We start from the raw sequence: 13,903 nt of genomic DNA, 5'->3' as shown, positions 1-13,903 counted from the left end.
AACAGTACTATGTATGGACACCTTGGGGCTCATTACTGAAAATAAAAATAAGAATCATATAAAGTATCTTATATTTATTTATTTTAACACAAGAAGAAAAACTAATTTATATAAATGATTGTAGTTATGCTTCTAAGACCCTCTTGAGATTATTTAGGGCAAAAAGTATGATCATCACTTTATTGGAGGCAAAATGAGAACCAAATAGAACAACTTGCCAAGTGTCACATAAAAAGTCATGGAATAAGACCTTTTGGCAAGAAGAAGATATTAAAGAAATGAGTTTCAAAATCCTAGTCTGAGCTCCCGTCCTATTTATGTTGGTTAGAGGAGAGAGGTGTTTCTTTCTATATAAAATTCCCGGGAAATCACCACCCTGCCAGGTGGAAGCCTGGACTTGAGGACTAGCCCTTGCATTTCTTTGCTGACCTTGTCCTGTTCTCTGCTAACAAATGGAAAGCACCTCTGTGCTAAGTCATCTGCACTTAGTGAGCACTCCATGTACTGATTCCAATATCCTTACTGCTCTCCACCCCTCTGGGAACTTTGAAAAAAATAAAAAACCCTGCAGCTCCTCGGATGTAATTAAGTGCTCCGAAGTCAAAATGGTCTGTTTGGTGCATTCCATTCTCCTCGGAATTGGTTCAGATATTCCCAAGAGGCAGGAAACGACAATGTTCCTCCCTAATGCCTAAATTTTATGGAGTCAGGAATTTGATTTCTGAAAGCACAAAAAGCCATTAGGTAAGAAAATGTTTCTGCCCTTATTCTTTGTAAAACGATGAACGACTCATACAACAATTTTACAAATACTCTCTCAAAGCGATCCAAAACCTGCTAGTTTAATACGCCTAAAAAGGGAGACTGGATTCAACTTGCTGCTTCTGGTAGTGCAGCTGAAACTGAAAGAGGATTTTCTGTAGATTGGTTCCATTGTGTTTGTCCTCAGTCATGGTAAGCAGCCCTTGTTTATTTTTCTTCTTCTAATAGCTGAAATAGCTCTGAGAAGGTCTGAAACTGGAAAAACCAAGCCATTTTACTGCAATGTCATCATTAAAAGCATCTGTCAATTAGAATGCCTCCTATAAAGAAAATGCCCAAAGAAGCAGTCTGTGTCCATTTATTATCAACACAGATATTCCATATTTATTCGGCTGTATTAGTGTAATTGGAACAACATTGTGAAATACAGGTTTCCGATGAAAAAGGAATGAAAGCCTAGATAAATCACCCCAAATAACATATGGCCTTTTGCTAGGAAGATCAGAGAAAATTTGTATGCTGTTTGTTTTCCAGGGACAGGGGCTTTTTGATATTAAACTGAAATATAAAGTAAGGTACATTGATTTACAGGAAATTGTTCCTTTATACACAAATTCATCATTTACAAATGCCATTTTCAGGGGCCTCGATTGAAGGAAGACTTGTTTTTTGAAGTCAGGAATGCCATTAACTGTGCCTATATCTGTATATGAACAGTTTTTCCCAATTCAAGCATTCAAAGTTCACAAAAAAAATAGTTATTTTAAATCATTTCAAATAAACAACATCAGATTCAGTCTTAGGGCTCACTTCCAGGGAAACCTGTATGCACATATATTTCACAGAAAAAGAAGGTGGCGGGTCCGGGAGCGGGGGCATGTAGGATGTAGCCAACTGGGAGGTTAGCGCCATTTTCCCAGAAAATGGTATTGGTTCTTTCTTAAACTAACAAAGATTGATTGTATGTTCCCATCTCCTTCAATGTAAGGGCTTTGAAAATCCCCCAGAATTTTCCACTTGCCACTCTGAGCTTACAAACAGCCCTTTTATTGCCTAGCATATTTACTTGCAGGTCTTAAAATATCCATATGTCATGGAAAAGATGAGCCTTTGGTGACAGGTAGGAAGATGTGTCCAAAAACCACTTTTCCAGGGCTCTCTGCCTGAGTTCTTGATTGAAGGGTGATGCCTCCCCTGGGGAGGATGAAAGGGGAGCACTGTCAGGCTAGACGGGGGCTCCCTCCAGGAGCCTCCACCTACCCAGCTCCCCCCACTTCCTTTCCCTTTCAGCTGAGATACGATTGTAAAGGAGTGGGGATAGGTTTCCATTTCTGATTCTCCTAATCCAAGGCCTGATTGCTAAGAAAGTTTTCTTCTTTCTGAAAAGGGCTCCAAGAAGGAAAATGTGGGAGTATTTGCCCATCTGCACAGGATGTGCCTACCTGCTGTGCCGACTTGGGAAGGTGGAATTATCAGTGTAGAAAAGGCAAGGTGGCAGGAGGTGGGGGCAGGGGCTATTTTACTTCCTGCTGTGTCTTTCCACTTGGGTTTCAAATAAGAATATTCAATAAGCCATGTATGTGTGGTTCAAACAAGCCTGATGCCTCCCTGGAAGCCACAAATTCCTCCTGTGTGGCTGAGTGAGAAGCACTAGTTTTGAACTCCACAGAAGATGGTGGTGGCATTTCCTGATAGATGGTGCCAGTGACTTAGGTTTCATTTGCCTTTGCCTTGACTCTCTAATCATATGCTGAAATGCAGAGAACGCCTGCATCCGTCGTCCTCGATTCTGAAAGCATATTTTTCATTCCTATTGCCTTGAAAATAAGGTTTGATCTTGCATAGTTTCCAAATCGGTAATTTATTACGCTTTGCTCCCCTGGGCCATGGCTCAGCATTGGGGAATTAAGGTACTATCAGAGGCAGAGGAAGGCAGTATCAGTTCCTTTCCTTCGTTTAGAATACGAAGAACACTGCCAACTCCACCAGACAGCGGCAAGAACAGGGGAGGCGTCTTCTCCCCCACCCACCCTGCTGACTCCCGAATATAACATCAGGCCTTACGCCAAAGGCTTTGGCAGCCTTGAGAGAGCATCTCCTTTGCAGGCGAGTTGGATGGTTCTGATCCATGACTCATTGTGTTTTACTTGGTCCTCCCCAGAATCTCAGCCTATGTATTCTAAGACCAAGTTAAAAACTGCTAATTAAGATAGTGTCTGCAAGAAGCCACCAGCTAACCATTTTAGCTTAACTGTGTAATAATGCAAACAATCTATTTGGTTGGGGAGTGGGGAGGGGGTGCATTCTTTTTGGTTTAGTTTAGCTTTTGTGTTTTTGTTTTTTCACTCTCACAAGGCAGTTTTTTAAAAAATGGAATTTGCATATATTCTATATATTCTATTTCTTTACCCTTATTTTCACTTCTCTTTTCCCCTTCGGTTAGTGTCACCTTCCTTTCACAGGCAGAGAAACACACATTTCTTTTCTAGTTGGTAACCTACTGCTGCCCCTGAAGGCCTCAGAGCACACTGACCTTGATCTAGAGAGATTTTTTTTCATACTCACCCTTTGACCATATCATACTTTCAAGGCATATCTTGCCCTTGGCTCTTCTTTCGGTTTTCAGTTTATTTGCTTTCTTATATTCTCTTCCCTTCTTCAGGGGTGGAGCATTACAACTTGGGGATTTGCATTCTTTCATTTCAGGCCCCATATACTTTAATTCTCCATCTAACTGAGCTTAACTCTGGCCCAGAATGTCCTCAGATTACTCCATTTGTCCCTTCCAAACCTTTTTATCCATTATGCTATAAAGATACCCTAGGAGGTAAATTAGTTTCTATTTCTTTTCATTTCACAGATGGGGAGGCTGAAAGCAGAGAGAGATTAAGTGCAGAGTACCAAGCTAGAGGTAAGCAGTGATTCAAACTCTCAGTCGTCTTCTCTAGCTGGGTCTCAGCACAGAGAGTCTGCCCTGTGTTCCCACTTTCCAAAATCACCACTGAGCACTGCTAATGATGTCTGACTTTCATATTCCCTGAGGGATCCTTGCCTTTGTAGACTAGGTACTTCCTCCTTTCTCACCTGAAGATGCTCTTTTCCAAAGCGCTGGGCATCCTCGTCCTCTCCTTCAATGCACACTAATATTCCAGGATCCCATTTGGCTCAGATAAGAACTGCTCTTTAATTGATTTGGGGTGGTTACTGTTTCACAATCCCTGACTTCCTGCCTCCCATCCCAGATACCCAGGAGCCCCGAAAGAATATGATCACATCACTTCTGTATGCCGTTTCTTCCTTTAACCTTCCTGCCAATCAAACACATATAATCCATTTTGAGTAATGACAGAAAATTCTAACTGTGGCGATTAACCACAGCTCATCAACAGCCTCAGGAACCTGCTGGAATTTTCCTCAGAAATCAATGCACTCAACTGTGATGTGCTGATTGAGATAATGAGCTGCTAGATGAAAATTAAGGAATAATAGAATGGATATCCTTTTTTTTCTTCTTCTTCTTCTACTAAGAGAAAGAAAAGCAAAAAGAAAAAGAGAATGGGAGGAAGCTCAAGAACTAAAGTTTATTTTCTAACACAATTTACACTTAATTTCTCCCACCTAAATCTGATTAAGTTTACTGCTGTCTTGAACTTTTTGCAAATTTCCACCACTTGTGGCTTTCAGGCTGAAGAATATCTCCAGAGTAATGGAACTTGAATTTGTCCATGGTTTTTTTGAAACTTAAATTCCACAGTGACAACAGCTTTGCTCTGAATCCCTGTTCCTCTTACCCCTCCTCTTTCAAAGGATCAACTTTAATATTGGCTTTCATTTGGCACTGGTACCCTGGATTGAGTATCTGAGCTCTGGTCACTGGCATGCAGACACAAACCACAATGCCTACTTGCCATTGTTCCCCTGAATTCCAGAAGCATCTGGCCACCTGGCTTGCTGCCCCCACTGAGTGGCCGCCCTTCTTTCTATGCATAGCATCCAGTGTGTGGAAACCAGTTCCCACAGCTCCATATCCTCACCCAGCCTGACCCTTCAGCTCCCAGAGCAGGATGGAACTATGCTGAAAGACAAAGGCTGACCTGGAGATTTGATTCTTTGAAATAATAGCCCATCTCTTAAAGAGAGCAACTTAAGTGCAAGTCTTAATGGTTTATTTTTTATTTTATTTTTGCATTTTCAATCAATCACACAATGAACTTCAATTATGAGATTATACGATTGAAAAGGAGGCTTTGGAAAACAATGTGTGCATTTTGTGTGTGTGTGTGTGTGTGTGTTTTGTTCAGGTGGATGTGAATGGGAAGAATTAGTTCTGGTGTATATCTCAGAAAAATTCTTTTGCAATCCAAATTGCTCACATTCGAGACTTTAAAGGCAGACATGACAACACTCACCTAATCTAGATGACCCTGCATCTTCTTTCCTGAATTGCCTTTCATCTTAATGAGCAACTTTCTGTATAGGTCTATATTAAACTTTTATGGTGTTTATTGCACAGAAATAACTATACCACTCAAATATAAAATGCCTGTGTATATTCGTACATAATCAACAGCTTGAATTTATATATGTGTCATATATATACATATATATATATATATATCCATCAACAGCTTGAAACTAATTAAAAAGGAGGTATAAATTGATTAAACTTCACATGAAAAAATATTGCTTTTCAAATGTCATTTTAAAATTACATTTTCAATTACATGTATATCAATATATTGAAAAACTGTAAAAGAAAACATTCACATTTTTAGGCACATTTCCCTTTCTCTTCTAGTTTTCCATCATTTTCTCCTGCTTTAAGGTTGATCTTCTTTCCCAGGGAAAGACTGTGCTGAAGGGAGAAGGCAGCCTAGGTGTAGGAAGAGAACTAAGTACAATGCCAGGGCTCCTGGATTCAAATCTCTCCACTCTACCCCAGTGAGGTAAATAATCTTAATGCTCAGGGCCTCATTTCCATTAACAAAAGAACCTTTATGAAATTATGTGTATGGAGATAAAACTAGCCAGCTCATAGCATTGTAAGACCTCCCTATTAAGATCCACAATCCCATCAATACTAAGATCTTTAACAATTTTTCACATTTTAATACCTCTGAATTTGCAAATTAGCTTGGAATGGATGATGTATCATCTTTAATTGGAAGCACATTTTCATTCTTAATGGTACATGAAACAACGGTGTTTCTTACAATTAATGATATCTAAATTTGCCGCAATACAGTTTGTGTTAAAAGCATGTAGCTGGTTTATGGTTGCATTCAAACTTTATGTTTTCTTGTTAGTACAAGATGAACACTAGCCTGTTTTGACCAACTAAAGACATTCACAGAGTCAACAAGAACCAGGAGGGACTCAATAAGTAGGAAAAAAATGTCTCACTTTTCCTTAAAGAGCCTTCCCTTGGTTTAATGAACTGCTGTTACTGTCCCCAAATTCTCAATAATTTTTGAACGAGGGGTCCTGCGTGTTCATTTTACTCAGGCCTGGGAAAATAGTGTAGTACAGCCTGGTACAAATGTACTTGGCTAAAAAAAATAAAAATTAAAAAAAAATTAAAGTCTGTTGATTCTTCTTGCCTTCACCTTCTGGTCCCAGTGATGGAAGACCTTGAACATCTCAAAAGGAGTTCTGAACTTTGTGAGTACTTGAATCACAATTTCAAGAACATAGTGTTCTGCTTTCTGAGTTTGTATTGTCTCAATCTCGCATCAGAGAGCAATTACACACTGACCTTCAAATTTTGAAGGTTAAAAAGGGATAACATATTTCAAAACCTTTGTCTTTTTAAATAAAGGTTCTTAGGGAAAGCCCTGTACTTTTTTTTTTATAATTTGAGGGAGAAACTATGTTCTATTAGACAGCATGAAGCTGTTTTTAAAGAATATGATTTAATATAGAGTTATTGTAAAAATCTGTTCTGTTTACATCTTTTGTCTGCACTCTATATCTGCATTTTTGTTGTTGTTGTTTTTATTGGGAACTAGTATTGTCCAAGCCTTTGGGCAATTTTCTTTGCTAAAACCAAAGTACACAAGAAACTGGAGCCTCTCCTTTGAAATCTATCACTTATAGTCAGATTTGATCCAGCAATAAATTATGAGTGTGATTCTCTAAAGTGCATACCTTAGACCCACAATTTCTGGATGACTTAAATGAACATGTTGGTAGAGTGAGATAATCAGACTTACTTAAAACACATTGAATTCGTAAAATCTTCAGAGGTAGGAACAGACTGTCTTTTTTCAAGCCTGCTTCAAAATCTGACATTTCTAAAAGCTTCCCAGGTATGATTGACCAGTCCGAGGCATTTAGGGAGCAAGAAGGTGCCTAAAGACTCGGCGAAACTCGCTTGCTGGTATCAGAGGAAGGAAGATTCAACTAATGGAACAAGACAAAAGTAATAGTGCTAAAAAGGGAAATAATAGGCGGAATTAAAAAAGGATCAGTGCTTTTTCTCATGGACCTAGGGAAATGCATGCATGGAGGACAACAACCAAAGGACACTTCAGACCATGATGTAAAACTGAAATGAGTTAGGTGGGGGTGTTCATTTTGAAGATTTCCAAGGTCAAATCTACCTTATCCCCCAAATCTAAGCACAGTATGCATGCTATCAAGAGTTAAATTCAGTGTTCTTAATGAATCATAAAAACAACCCGGAAGGCTAAGGAGGATGTTGTAAGATAAAGAGGAATTTAAAATCAGGGTTTTTGGATTCCAGTTCTTCAACAATTTCACATTGATTCTTTGGATGACTATTATTGCTCATGGTGTGGGAATCTCAAGATTGTGTATATTTGAGAAACTTCTCTCCCCCAAATCACATTTCTTTTTTCTTTCTTTCTTTTTTTTTTTTTTGGTACTAGGTGTTGAACATAGAGTCATTCGACAAATGAGACACTTCTCTAGCCCTATTTTGTAATTCTTTGAGAGGTCTCTCTGAGTTGCTTAGCGCCTAGCCTGTTGCTGAGGCTGGCTTTGAACTTGAGATTCTCCTGTCTCAACCTTCCAAGCCACTGTGATTACAAATCACATTTCTTATGGGGCCATTCTTTATAACTACATGTATTGCTAAAATTGTGAGTGTCCAATTAGGCACAGCAGAGTCTAGTGTGTATGTCTAATTCCATGTGTGTTCTTTCTTCTCCAGGACAGGCGTAAGAAGACATGGCTGCCTTTTCCAAAAATGGCTAATATCAGTATTTTATTAACTTCCTCCTTTTTTCTCCTTTCCAAGTTAGAATTCAGCCTAACTTCTCCTAAATGCAGGATCACAGCTTCAATCTTACAGGAACATCAGCCACCTGCATCTCCTTTTCTGACTGTGGAAGTTCTGGAAAAATCAGGGTGCAGGGGGTAAGTTTGAGAGAAAGATATTGAGAACGAGAATCATTGAAAAAAATAGTTATCTTTATAATGTGGCCTTTATAATTGTATAAAAACAATTTTATAGTTTTAAAATGTAATAAATATTAGAGCACTTTACCACTTTCACTTTTAAGGCAAGAGGAAAAAAAATTGAGGGAGTCAATGATTTAGAAAAACTTTGATTAAATGCATCAAGCAACACTTTGTTTCAATTGTTCTCCCCCAGGAGCGATATTTCCCCCTACCCCACACCAGGGAACCTTTGGCAGTGTCTGGAGACAACTAGAGGTACTATTGACATCTACTGGGTAGAGGCCACAGATGCTAAATATCCTATAATACTCAAGAAAACAATGAATAGTCTGGCCCCCAATGTCAATAGCACCATCATTGAGAGATCCTGTTCTATTTTATTCATAGAAAAACAAAAAGAGGACAGGCTGACTGCTTTAGGAATTACTTTCATAATTCCCAAAACGGGTCACTTCAACTTCAGAGGGGTCCCCTGTTCAGTGCCTCATCTCATCAGTGCAGACAGACACCAAGGGTCCTACCTTCTTGATCCATCTCCTCCTCACTCACCCTTTGTCTTTTTAACTACACCGACTCCCGTAGGCTCTGTCTCCTCTGGTAATTGGACCAATTCTGTCCCCTGCCTACGATTTAAACAGCTGGAAGCTTGACTTTGACACGCAGAAATCAGGAGTCTTGAAGCTCAAGGAAGCAAAAGTCTGTGCAGATGCTTAAAAATAGCCTGGCTCTGAGAGTGTCAAGAGGTAGACACTCTAATCATAAACATTAGGGAGTGTTCTAAAAATGTTCCAAAGTAGAATCTGAAAATCTGACAGAAGGTCCTTGGTCGGTTTGATTTTACATGAAAATCAGAGTTGGAGGCCTTCAAGGTTATACTATTAATTTGTGGAAACTCTCAAGAACACTATCTTACCTTCCCATTTTGACTTTTAGCTGCCACTCCCACGTTGTTTTGGTTCTTCTATCAATTTATTTTATCATACTTCTACTTCTATTTTTTGCTTCCATATAAATGCAGGGAAATGACTTTAGTGGACATTCCTACTGTGAGTATTTGCATTTTTGAACATTATCTGAATGGCACCATGAATTCAAACAATTTGAAATCACAGAGTCTTGCAGGTAGCAATCAGAATAATTTCATATACAGACAGAAATTATTATGCTGAGCAGGAAACCATAGCAGTGCACTCTCAAACATAAAAGCAATCAGTCACAGGAGTGCAATAAGAAGGAAACATTTGCTTAAAACACAAAAAGAGAAAGATGTAGTTTAGAATTATATCATTCCTATGGAGCCATTTGTATTTTTTTGTATGCAAATGTGATGGTTTTTAAATGCATGATATGGCTATATACGTCTGCATACATTTACCCACATACATATGTTTTTCTTGAAACGTTTCCGTGATTAGTCAATATTTATTTCTTATCAACAATTTTAAAATGTGCATTAGTGGGCATTATCAAATAAGTATCAAATAAGTAGTCTGAGGGATTTCAGAATCTCAAAATCCTCTCTGGACTTTTTCAGAACACATTATATATTTCCACACTAAAATATTGTCTTTAAAGAAGACTTTTTTCTGTCATTCAAAAGGCAAAAGAGGATAAGTAATCCATTCTTTGATGACTGCTAAATCTTCCATAATCAAAGTCAACAATAAGTGAAGGAACACTGCCCAAAAGAAAAAGGAAATAAATAAGGTGAAAAGAAGGAACGGTGACAAAGGAGCCATGTCTACCAGGACCAATACAAAAGACAAGAACACGATATCAGAGGGTAAAAATTTTCATTATAGATTTTAAAATATCTGTCTTCTGTATTAGCTCCATTTTTACTTGCGAGGTGGGCAGGGCAGGTCGCTTCTTGGAGTCTCCACTTCCTCACTTACAATATAGACTAAGAAAATACATGTGGAAATGCAGAAGAGCCACACATGTAAGCTAATATTTGATAATACAGCTGGTAAAGGGAACTTTTCTGGCTGTGACATCATATGTTTAAAGGACAACAGAACACACCTGTGATGAAGTTCAGCCTCTTGGACCCCTCAGTAAAAACTGTGGTCAGTTTCTTGAGAATTTGTGCCATAGGAGGGACTCCTGCCTCCTCTCTCCCCTCAGGATTCCAGAGCACTCAGTTCATCTGCTAGAGATGAAGAAGGCCACCTAGACGGCTGAGCTCTGTCATCTGGGCATCTGCTCCAGCTTCTGGACTTCATAGGATGTGCACACTGCTGCAGGAAGCACAGCGGTCCCTGAACCATGGGAAGGAGAGCTGTTGTCATGATGGCTTCAATGGCCAAATCAAGGGATGAGGATAGAAATTAATACTAATTCTAAGATACAAACAATACCCAATATTTAATGACCATTTACCAATTATCAGAACGAGGCTAAATTCTTCACGTTGATCTTCTCACTTAATGCTCACAACAGATTTCTAAGAAAACCTTTATTCAATTACTCCCATTTTACATATTGGAAAAGTGAGGTATGGCGAAATTAAGGAACTTGGTCAAGTTCATACAGTGAGGAAGACTTGGAGACAACATGAGAGAAGTTTTTTTGGTTTGGGGTTTGTTTGTTTGCAAAGTGTGAAAATGCCTACATTTTTCCCAGAGATGGCATTCAGGAAGAGTTGAGAGGCAGAAGGAAAAAACGAGAAGGGAGAGAAGTTTGCAGAATACAGTTTAAGTTGTAAAGACACATGGGTCAGTATAGAAGGGAAAAGAAGAGAAGCTCCAACAATACTTCCCTGCTTTCTCTCACTCCATGCTTTCTCAGGATTCAGATTATAGGTTAGACTCTTTTTGACATTGGGAATGTGTCTGATGCTTTGACTAATTACTTGTCTGTTGATCATGTTTTCTGTGAAGTTAAACTGTGTCCTAGGGGTGAATGCAGTGTTTATACCTCGAGCCCCTCTCTCCTCTTGCAGTGGAAGTTGTTCAACTCAAGAACAGAGTGTTTTAGCAGCCCCTGGAGATGTGGGCGTGTCTTTGAGAAAACAAAATTCAGTGTATTCAGTGGCTGCCTCTGGTGGAAAAGTTCATGTGAATCATAAAAGGGGCCCAGGAAGCAGGGGAATCACCTGCTGCTCTAGCTGCAGACCAGCGTCCCCAATCTCAGGGTGGCCAGACTGAAACGCATGTTCTGTCTCCTTTAATTTGCACATGGGTGTCCCTGGGGCACTTTCATCCTCCCTGGCATTCCTTCTGTCCCCTCTGTGAGAGTCACAGTGGTTGTGTTTTTGTTCCATTTTGAGCCCTCTTTAGGACCATCTACCACTCCAGCCTCAATTCCCTAAGGCTGCTTAAGCTTCTCATGTGCCTCAGGTACCCTCCATGGATGGTCTCTCCATGTCTCCAGGGCCACCGCTGACATCACCACCCCCCATCACTGTCTTAGCCAGGTCCTGCAGGAGCCTCTTCCAACACCACCCCACCTGCTGTGCATTGAATGCCCCCCCCCCCAAATTCATATGTGGAACCGTAACCTCTGATGCAGTGGTACTTGGATGGTAGGTACATCCTGCTCAAGGTAGGATACGTCTCTCTCCTGGCGAGGCCTGTGTGTGTTTCCTTGATGATGTCAACTGCAATTTATCCTCTCAGAGAATAAAAGGCACATCCATTTGGGTGGCAGTCTCTGGGCAGCAGAGCTGTGCAGAGTAAGAAAGGAAATCACAGTTGGGGGGAACAGAGGACTCCAGACTTCTGGTCAGCAGCCAGAAACTGCTAACCTTAGGACTTTTTTGTTAGAGTCTGACTTGGGCCAGAGGGAGAGATGGTGCAGTGTAAAAAACCTGGGCTTTGAAGTGACCTGGAAAAAATTCTCTAACAACCAAGAGAAAAGAATGCTTGCCTGGAACAAAGGATGAAATGGGACAGTAGACACACAGACCCTGGCATGAAGCTCATCATGGGCACCCCGTGGCTGGCTTGTGGTTCTTCACATGCCACCTTTGAATATGCACTAAACCTGTTTTAAAAGGACCTGCTTTGAATGTTCTCTCTGATATGTGGATGCTAACCCACAACAAGGGAGGGGAAGAATAGAAGTCCATTGGACTAGACAAAGGGAAATGAAGGGAAGGGGCACGGGGAAAGGAAAGACAGCAGAATGAATCGGACCCCTCTTTCCCATCCTCACATATGAATGCACAACCACAAGAATGGGATCCTAATTAGAATAAGTCAGACTCATTCTCTGTACGTATAATATGTCAAAATACACTCTACCGTCATGTATATTTAGAAAGAACAACAACAACAAAAGGGCCTACCTTTAGGAGTAGCAAATAACAGGAGCACTGAAATATTGGGTCCACTTAGTGACTTGAGGAGGGCAGAGGAGAAGGCGGTAAATATCCTAAAATAAGGAGAGTGGAGGGGACAGCTACACAAAGACAAGGACAAACTGAATCTGCTGAGATGCCTGAGAATGAGGAGCTGGCTTGTGCTGGGAAGGGCCCTGAGTCCCCAGGACATGCTCTGGGCCTCCCTCTGTTTACGTGCTTTCTGGGGCCTGGGTTGCTTCCTGCTCCCTCCTCTGCCTTACCATGTAGATTTCCTGTGCTGTCAAGGATCAGTTAGGAACAACAACAACAACAACAAAGCAAGTGAATCTCAAACTAACCTCTGCTCTATTGGCTAGCTGCTCTGCTAGAAAGGTTTACTAAATCAGGACTACTGAGTGTTGGCCATTTTTGAAAAGCTATTTATAAACTTCCTTTATCAATGTTCTCCTGAACTCCATCTTTACATGTGGGGGAAAAAAAAGTCCAGTTAATTTTATTCCTTTGGACACAAAGCAGATTTTAAATGACAGATTCACATTGTGCTGGGGTAGGGGGAGGGGTTCTCCAGAATGTGTAGCTTTTATGGACCAAACTTACTGAAGTTGAAGCACGTGAAATTTTAGTAACATAAAAATTGTCAGCATTAAAAAAAATACTAATAAAGCTCGGGCTCATGTTATCTGTGCTTATTTGTGGTACGATATGATTTATTGTACTTTTTTGCAAAGGTGCTGGCCTTGTGAATTGTCTTCATTTCACTACAGAAGCTACACTGAGTCATGTGCTACCTTGGTGCAGAATTTTGTTTTCTGTTTTCATATTTATGAATTTGTCCTCCCGGAAAATATCAAGGTCAATTTCTGCCATTTGTGGCAAAATGCAGAAGGTTTAACTGAAGGTGATGTTGATTATGCATGCATCCAAATATAGATGATCTGGGTCTTCAATATTTATTTAAAAACCAAAAATGCTTAGATGGGAACACATACAAAAGCATAAAGTAAGCAAAACAAAGCAAAATGAGGGGAAAAAATGAAATAAAATCTAAAATATGTTTTTTTAACCCTTAGTGTCATGCTGTTTGAGATCACAGAACCTGGGCTCTGTGGTGACTAGTTCTGGATTAAATATAAGAATCTAAAATGAAAATATGAAAGTAACAAGAAATAGCCAACAAATTAAGTTTTCAATCAAACTGGTATTTTTGGGGGGGTGGGGGGAAGTACCAGGATTGAACCCAGAGGCACTTGACCACTGAGCCACATCCCCAGCCCTATTTTGTATTATATTTAGAGACAGGGTCTCACTGAGTTGCTTAGCACCTTGCTGTTGTTGAGGCTGGCTTTGAACTCACCATCCTCCTGCCTCAGCCTCCGGAGCTGCTGGGATTACAGGTGTTTGCCACAGCAC

The 13,903-nt window shown here is 40.1% G+C and overlaps 1 long non-coding RNA gene across 1 annotated transcript; it reads right to left on the bottom strand.

Annotated features, from left to right (window-relative positions):
• Window positions 1-9,979: 9,979 nt before the first annotated feature.
• On the bottom strand, window positions 9,980-13,170 carry LOC124099213 (uncharacterized). Its single transcript, XR_006853874.2, has 3 exons — window positions 12,479-13,170; window positions 11,690-11,854; window positions 9,980-10,448 (listed from the first exon to the last, which is right to left on the bottom strand). It is a non-coding gene; the product is annotated as an uncharacterized LOC124099213 (long non-coding RNA).
• Between the last annotated feature and the right edge of the window lie 733 nt (window positions 13,171-13,903).

This window comes from Marmota monax, unplaced genomic scaffold (genome assembly GCF_021218885.2).
Source record: "Marmota monax isolate L192 unplaced genomic scaffold, Marmota_monax_Labrador192_F-V1.1 WCK01_AAM20220418_F8-fsc00011, whole genome shotgun sequence".
NCBI lineage: Eukaryota > Metazoa > Chordata > Mammalia > Rodentia > Sciuridae > Marmota > Marmota monax.
Note: the sequence above shows the minus strand (reverse complement) of the source record. Positions and strands in the feature narration are given on the sequence as shown.